The sequence below is a fragment of the Nilaparvata lugens genome, chromosome 7, assembly GCF_014356525.2.
Source record: "Nilaparvata lugens isolate BPH chromosome 7, ASM1435652v1, whole genome shotgun sequence".
Taxonomy (NCBI): Eukaryota; Metazoa; Arthropoda; class Insecta; order Hemiptera; family Delphacidae; genus Nilaparvata; species Nilaparvata lugens.
The window spans coordinates 21423983-21432217 of record NC_052510.1 but is presented as its reverse complement, the minus strand read 5'-3'; the positions used below and the strand labels follow the sequence as shown (position 1 = coordinate 21432217).

General features: G+C 31.1%; 1 protein-coding gene across 1 annotated transcript in view; it reads left to right on the top strand.

The window, feature by feature from the left end:
• The window catches only part of LOC111054601, a 171417-nt gene that overhangs the window by 45052 nt on the left and 118130 nt on the right, over positions 1-8235 (top strand). The window lies entirely within an intron of this gene.

The window sequence follows — 8235 nt, the reverse complement described above, 5'->3', positions numbered from 1 at the left end:
GTTACTGTAGGCCCAGGTTTTTATTTCTAGATTAGTTTTTCTACTAATCTTAGAGTCTATGAGGAAGTGGCCGCAATGAGGTTATATTTTAGTGCTTATTGTAAATTGACGTTGCTTATAACTGTGTGTTTCATGGTAATAAAATTATATTTATTTATAAACTGTTCCTTAAAACATTGGTTGAGTTCAAAGCAACTGATCAATTCCATCGGGTTTTTTTACGTTTAGTAAAAAACCTGACCACAGATTAGTGATCACAGATGAACCACAGAATGGAAAGTCCGTTAGTATCCTGACGCCATAATCCGCCATCTTAAAAAAAGTGTAACATTGTAATACAGCAGTAGTTTTAATTTCTAACAAGATGATGCAGTCATGTGTCGTGGTCTTGGTGCACTCAAATCTTGGTTAGATTGATACCTTCCATTTTGTGTGTATTCTGTGGTTGAACGGTTGCTCATGAGTCATGACAGATGTTTCCCCTGTTGATCATATTTTGTAAACAAAACTAGAACTTAACCTATTTCATTCTAATCAATTAAAATAAAAAACCATCAGGTGATTGGAGTAGTTTTGAATGCTTTGTAAAATATTTTAAATGTTATTGAATTTATGTAATCATGCATTTCTCAGCTCCCAAATACATTATAATGGAGTCCATTATTTGTAAACAACCTCGTATTCAGCCATGTCTGTTTACGTTCAGCTACTCTATTTACGTTCTTTTCCATCGGTGGAAAAGTACGATTAACTGATCAGTGAACGAACCGGGTATGACGTATTTTTTTCTTATCAGTTAGACCAAAGACCTTGAAGAGGTATAAACGCACAATACCTATGCCTTCCTAATGCTAGCTCTTACTTGAAATTAAAGGTTCCATTGAGGTATTTTAGCGCGAGATATTATATATATATATATTGTGTTGCACATTCCATGGAATCACCGAAACAGAGTAAACAGAATTAACAGATCATTATAAATAGCATAGAGGATAAATAAATTTAAAATAACAGTTTCGAAATAAAGTTTTATTGAGAACAAATGTAAAATGTAAATTCTAAACTTGTAATTTATAATTTTTTTGGAATTTAATATTGATGACATATTCATAACGTTGTCACTGTTTTTGGCTTCATCTAAAATGCTACCTTTGTAGGCCCTTCTCAAAAAATGGTGGCTGGCTATGGAAATTGTTTTGTGCTCTCTGAATATTTTTCTGTTTAATTGAAATTTATAATGTTTTAATTTGAGATTTGAACAGTTTTATGGTGTTCTAATTTTGTATAATTTGATTTGTGTGTCTACAAGCCTATAGCCATTGTTTTCAACTATATAAATGAATAAGTATTTTAGCTTGTAATGATGCTATATGTTTAAGTGTTGTGAGGTATTGTTTTGTGGATTTGTGTTGTATATTGCCAAAATTCTTATGAAGATTATAAGTTGATTTGCTCTGAAAACTGGATTTCCTATTCATTAGCAATAGATCCATTCAAAATTTATCAAGAATTTACCATTTTGGAGCCGATAACTTTCTTTAGGTTAATAGGTGAAAAATGCTATTCAACCTATTTAGGATAAATTGGTAGCACGGCAAATGGTACGCCCTGGTGTGGAACCAAAACTACAAAATATATCCCTGGTTATAAAAAATTATTGGTAGGATAGATATCTTCATGGATTGTGAATGGGATATGCTGCTGAGTGGGAAATCGGTTCGAGAAAGTTCAGGTTCTAATGAGTAAATATTTTTTATGCAGTAGCAAGATGGAGAACAATAAAAATAATGAAGTTTTATTCAGTGAAAACAATCAAAACTTAGATGAAGAATCTCAAGATTCAGACCTAACCTTAAACAATGACTCAAACGATAGTGTAGCTGTAAGTGAAAAAGTTTCAAATGTAACAATTCATGAGGAAGTAGTAGAAATATCAAATGAAACAAGTATGGTAGGAGCTAAAAATGATCTGAATCTTATAGTGTTCTTAACACAAAGGTTTGATGAGCAAAATGCTAGATTTGATGAGCAAAATGCTAGATTTGATGAGCAAAATGCTAAGATTGATGAGCAAAATGCTAAGATTGATAATTTGAAACAAGATCAAAGTGCTAGGTTTGATGATATGAAGCAAGAATTTGCTAGCATAAGACTAGAGCAGGTTAATACAAAGCAGAAAATTAAAGAGATAAATGATACATTGAGTAAAAATCACAAAGAAATAGGTCATCTACAGCAGAAAACTAATGATCTTGAAATATCAATGTTAGATGTAGAAAAATCAAAGCAAAACAAAATCATTCAAGTTTCTGATAGGGTCGATGAGGTTAATGAAAGAGTAAATAAAAATAAGATCATAGTTGAGCAACAAAATATGACACAAGATGCTATCAATGTAGAAAATAATGAAAGTATTAAGCATGTTGAAAAAGAGGTTGTAGAATTAAACGAAAAAGTAGACAGGGAAATCAAGGTATTATCCTCTTTGAAAATAGATTGTCAAGAAAATACAGCTGCTATAACTGAGGTTAGGAAAAACATAAATAAAATTAACATGTCAACAAAACCGATGTGTGCACATCTTGTTTTTAAGTATATCAATTATCCTGTAGAAAATAAGTTTGAACTTGAAGAAGAAAGTATCAGAAACAAACGAATACTGTACAGAATAAAGAATAGAGGTGTCATCAGAAGATTCAAACAGAATATGCATAATAAACCCAAGTATAAGTTCAAGGTTGATGATCTAGTTGTAATTCGAAATTACATTTTTTCGAGCAAGCTGAAGAAGTTTTCTGCCAAGCTGTGTCCTAAATATCGTGGACCTTACATAGTAAGAGATGATCTCAATAAAGGGTGTTTCAAACTTGAAGAGATAAGTACAGGTAAAATTATGAGAATCAATCAATATATGATGAAGAAGTACCATCAGAAAGCACATAATGATTAGGAATCCTGTGTTATGCCGGGATTCAGAATAGCATAATCGCTACGCAGTGTATGGTAAGAGTACATAATTGTGTCTTTTTTCTTTCCTGTAGCCTATTTTTCTTGGCCCTTAATCGTTTCAAATTTCGATTCTTTCCTGACTTTGTGTAATGTTCAGTAAATTTCTTCTATGATGCATATCTTAACCAATCTTGTCCATAGTCATTTAAATTTGTATTTTTTCTGAAATAATTTTGGAAGTTAAAATAGTAGCTTATTTTCCTAATCTTTAAATTGTTGATAAAACTTAACTTTTCTAAAATCTATCTATTGTAGTGTAAATAATTGTTCGCTTGCGGTATATTTTTTCATCATGTATTACATATTTTGTAAGGTATCATATTAGGTAACTAGGTTTTTCAGAGCAAATTATGTCCCATTTTCTCATCTTTCATTGCATATCATGTCATAAGCCATATGTAATTAGGTTATAGTTTTCTTCTGGGCTTTTAACCCATTTTGCATTTTATATTTTTTTTTTGCTGTCCAATACTTTGGATTTTTGGTAGACAAGTAGGTGTGATTCTTTTAGAGGTGTGGGCGTGAACCACATATGGCTGGACTAGATTATCTGACCTAATTGTAAACCTTAAGACTGCAACATCAAATGTTTGTAAAAACTTTTGCATACTTATGTTTTTGTGGTCCGATACTAGAGTCTGCTATCACATTGCCTTACAGACATCTAGGAACTCTCCACCCAGTCACAATAGTCAAAATATTTTTCCTTCACCAGTTGTTTCTGTGGGAGTGATAGCTCACAGTTATAACAAATTAGAGTCATACTTGGAATCTAAAAAATTCCATAGTAGTATATTTTATTAAATATACTTCCTTATGAAAGTTTAGTACTGACATGTAGGATAGGCTCTAATTAATCTTTCTCTTCCTTGTATTATTTAGGAAATTTATTTACCCAGTTTTCTTTGTCTCTTATTTGTATTTTTTAGGGAACTTATTTACCCTTTATCCATCTTGATCGTCTTTGTATTGTAATCTTGAAATGGTTTGTACTTGTTATACAGTCTTCAAATTCTGAAATTATTTAAAAAATAAATGGTTCAATTTAGAACATGCTGAAATTTAATCTTATGTATAAATTCTTTTGTTATAACAATAAAACTTCAAAATTTGAAAGTATTAATGAATTGTGTCGCCATATATATGAGATGTTCAATATAAATGAAAGTTAACTTGAATAATAATGTTTTCATGAAATAAAAACGTCTTGTCATATTATTAATTGAAATGAGTTAAAGGTTAAAATTTCTCTAAAGTTTTTGTAATTGATGTCTTTTTCTAAATTTAAAAAAAACTGTTTGTTCTATAAATTTTGATATGATTGATTATCGTTTGAAATGGATGCTGGAGTGTATGTAGAATTTTTAGTGGGGTTTGTTGATTAGAATTTTGCTGGTATGTGATTGTTTTTTGAGATGGAAAACCATTATTGCCTAAAGAAGAAATGACCAGAGGTTATGACTTAGAGAGGCAGTAATGAGATAATATTTTTTGTGTTGATTACTTATGTTGATTGCCATAGATGCAGATGATTACTTATGAATATTGATTGCCTTTGAAGCAAAATATTATTAATGTTTTGAATGATTTCTTGTTTAATGATTGATAGTAAAGTTTTGTCATGAAATGTAGTTTGTGTTTAGAACATTGAAAAGTCGAAATAAACTATAGTATCTGATAAAGGATGATTAATAATATTAAATATTTTGCATTTTATACAATATTTGAACAAAAAATTAAATGAAAATTTATAAATTTGTCTACATAAATAATTTTGAAACCCTGAATGATAAATCATAAATGGGAAATGCTATAATTGAAATGTTATACTGAATGATAATGAAATGCAGATATATTATGAAATGATTGTGAATAGAAGACCAATTGTCTGAATTTATTGAAGTATGTATTGAAATTATTTTTGTTGTGATGATCTGATGTTTTTTTACAATTTTGATAATGATACAGGGTGTTATGAAATTTATGTAACATGTATTTGTTTATGTTCTAAATTTTGAAGAATGGATTAAATTTTGTTATTTGAACAGTGAATAAATGGAAATGAAATTATTTTTTATTAAAATTTTGTAATTGATATCTCTATAGAGTTTGAGGAAATTTCACAATTTATGTATTGCTGACTGTATAATAAAATGTTAACAATAAATTTAATTTTTTATATTGATTATATACTTGGAAATAATTTTCATGTGTATTAGATTGTATTGGTAGTCAAATCAAAATTTTCTTTTTAGTTTATAAGCATTTTAAAATAACAGGTACAGCATGGACATTAACATCAAAATAATTATCACGTGAATCTCGAAATCAACAACAAGTGTACACCATGAAGAGTGTTAAGAACATTTGGGTGATTTTCGAACTAGTGTGACTCATTAATTGAATATCTACACCAATATCTATGCTGATGCCTACACCAATGCCAACGCCAATATCTACACCAATAGCTACGCCGATATCTACACTGATGTCTACACCAATGTCTGTGCCAATGTCGAAGCCAATGCCTACGACAATGCCGATGCCAATGCCTGCGCCAATGTTGATGCCAATGCCTACGACAATGCCAACGCCAATGCTGACACCAATGCATACACCAATGACAATGCCAACGCCTATTGCTGACCATGTAACTCAAACTTCAACACTACCACATTACCTGGAGGTAATTGCCATCCATGTTCACGTTCGCAACTTTGAATTCAGAATAACAGTCACAGTATCATGAAAGAAACTGATACAAAAAATCCTCTCCTAAATTATTCCTGTATGCAGAACTCTAAACCTTGAAAGCTATTGTAAGGCATATATTATGAAAAGTATATGAATTGAGAGATATAGTTATTTGTATATCTAGAGTGAAAAGTACTGTTTTTTCTCTCTGAGGGAAAAGTTTGAAGCCCGAGGACAACAGTTTTCCTGAGGGAGAAAAAACATTTTTTACTCATGATGTACACAACATTTTTCCTCCACCTACATTTCTATAAAAACTGCAAATAAAATAATTTTTAAAAACTTACGTAACCAGTAAAATGTGTTACAACATAACCTAAAAATTAAACAGCTGGCTTGTAATCACACAGTTCACCGCCGACAGCACTATGCGCTATCTGTCAGCAAAAGTTGTAACAACAATGGCCGACTCGACTACAACTATGATGAAGTTCCCATTTCAAATTTGATTACTTAATGAGGATCCGTTGGCTGGTATTTTGAATAACATGGAATTAAAAAAAAATATTTATACATTTTTATGGTATACTGATATGAAGTTTGTGATAATTTTAGCATGAAACATATATTTCATATATTGATCAAATGTCTGGTTGAGGTATTGAAATTAGTTAGTTTAATGACTACTCTATATGCTTTTTCATCTGAGCTTAGACCTTCTAACCTATTTCAAATGTAAGTTTTTAAAATAGAGATGCTTTACATGTTATTTAAATGGAGTTACTTTTACAATTTACATCCCTCTCGGGAGGAAAAAACAGAAAAACTCCCTAGAGCGAAAAAGTGACACTTTAGTATTATTTTTCAGGGAGTAAAGTAGGCTCTTTAGACAGTAGGTGGAGGAAATAGTTATTTGTATATCTAGAGTGAAAAGTACGACTTTTTCTCCCTGTGGGAAAAAGTTCGAAGCCCGAGGTGAAGCCGAGGGCAGCAATTTTCCTGAGGGAGAAAAAGTATTTTTCGCTCGTGATGTACACAACATTTTTTCTCCATCTAAATTTTTTTTTATAGAAACTGCAAATAAAATCATTCTAATAACTCACATATTGGTGACAATGATTCCTAACTACATAACCTAAATCTAAAACCTAAAAACCGGTCGTCTGATTGGCAATGCTGATTGCGCTATCTATCAGCAAAAGTTGTAACAATTATATCAGCTGAGCAGCTACTACATGTAGCTGATGACTACAGATGACTAAAAATGGCTGACTACAGATCACGCGGTTCAGATTTGAATTGCAGATCAAAAATATTTGTTGGCTGGTATTTTGAATAGAATAAAATATTTTAAAAATTGTATAAATTTTTATCGTCTACTAATATTAAGAATATAATAATTATCATACAAACATATATTTCATGAGTTGATCAAATTTCTTGTTGTGGTATTGAATTTAGTTGACTCAATGACATACACCTCTATTATGCTTTCTCATCTGAGCTTAGACCTTCTAACCTATTACAATGTAAGTTTCAAAATAGAGATGCTCCCCATCTTATTTAAATGGAGTCACTTTTACTCCCTAGGGAGTTTTTTGTTTTTTACTACCGAGAGCGAAAAAGTGACACTTTAGTATTAGGTTTCAGGGAGTAAAGTAAGTACTTTAGACAGTAGGTGGAGGAAAAATAATATACAATAATAAACTTCATAATAGCTATTTATGTATTAAGAGCGTGAAACGCAACTTTACTACTTGAGAAAAACAGTTATCACAAGTTGAACTTGACTATTTACTGTACTTGAGTTGAACTGTTGAGCGCGATAATTTTGCGAAAGCAATACAGAAATTTTCGAGTTGCATAACAATTTTTCTACAGCTACAGAGTATGGGACTACAAAACAATAGATACAATAATACATAACATATTGTCGCCATTGTTAAGGATACGAACCTTAGCAATAATGGGACTTAGTTGACTATTATATTACATTATGGCTAGAACCAGGACTTCCAATATACTACCTTCCTATATAGGAGGCCCTGCTAGAACCAGCTGATCATAGACAAGAATGATAATTTCTTAGTTTTAGCGAGCAGAAAAGTAAAAAAAAGTACTGAGCATGCAGTCATAGCTATTCAAGACACGTGGCCGGTAAGTGGCCGTTTGCAGGGCGAACATGATATTTCCAGTCGAGACCCTAACCGAGACTGAAATTTCATGCAACCCTGCAAGAGAAATTCACTTCCAAGTACGATTTTTTTGCTACACAATCATCAAATAATAAACTATAAACTAATTGATAATTTAAGTTTTATCACAAAAGGAAGTTATTCAGCTTTAATGATTTAGAATGGGATGGTCATGTGGTCATATTGGTACGACCCTCAGCTTCCAAAAAAATAAGTAACATTTGATACCTCTTAGTACAAGAGGTATGGGTTATAAGTTTTGATATTTTTACCAAACAGATAATGAACCTATCAGAGCTGCAATGTTGACAATTTTGTTTCAAAAGTATTTTCTGTT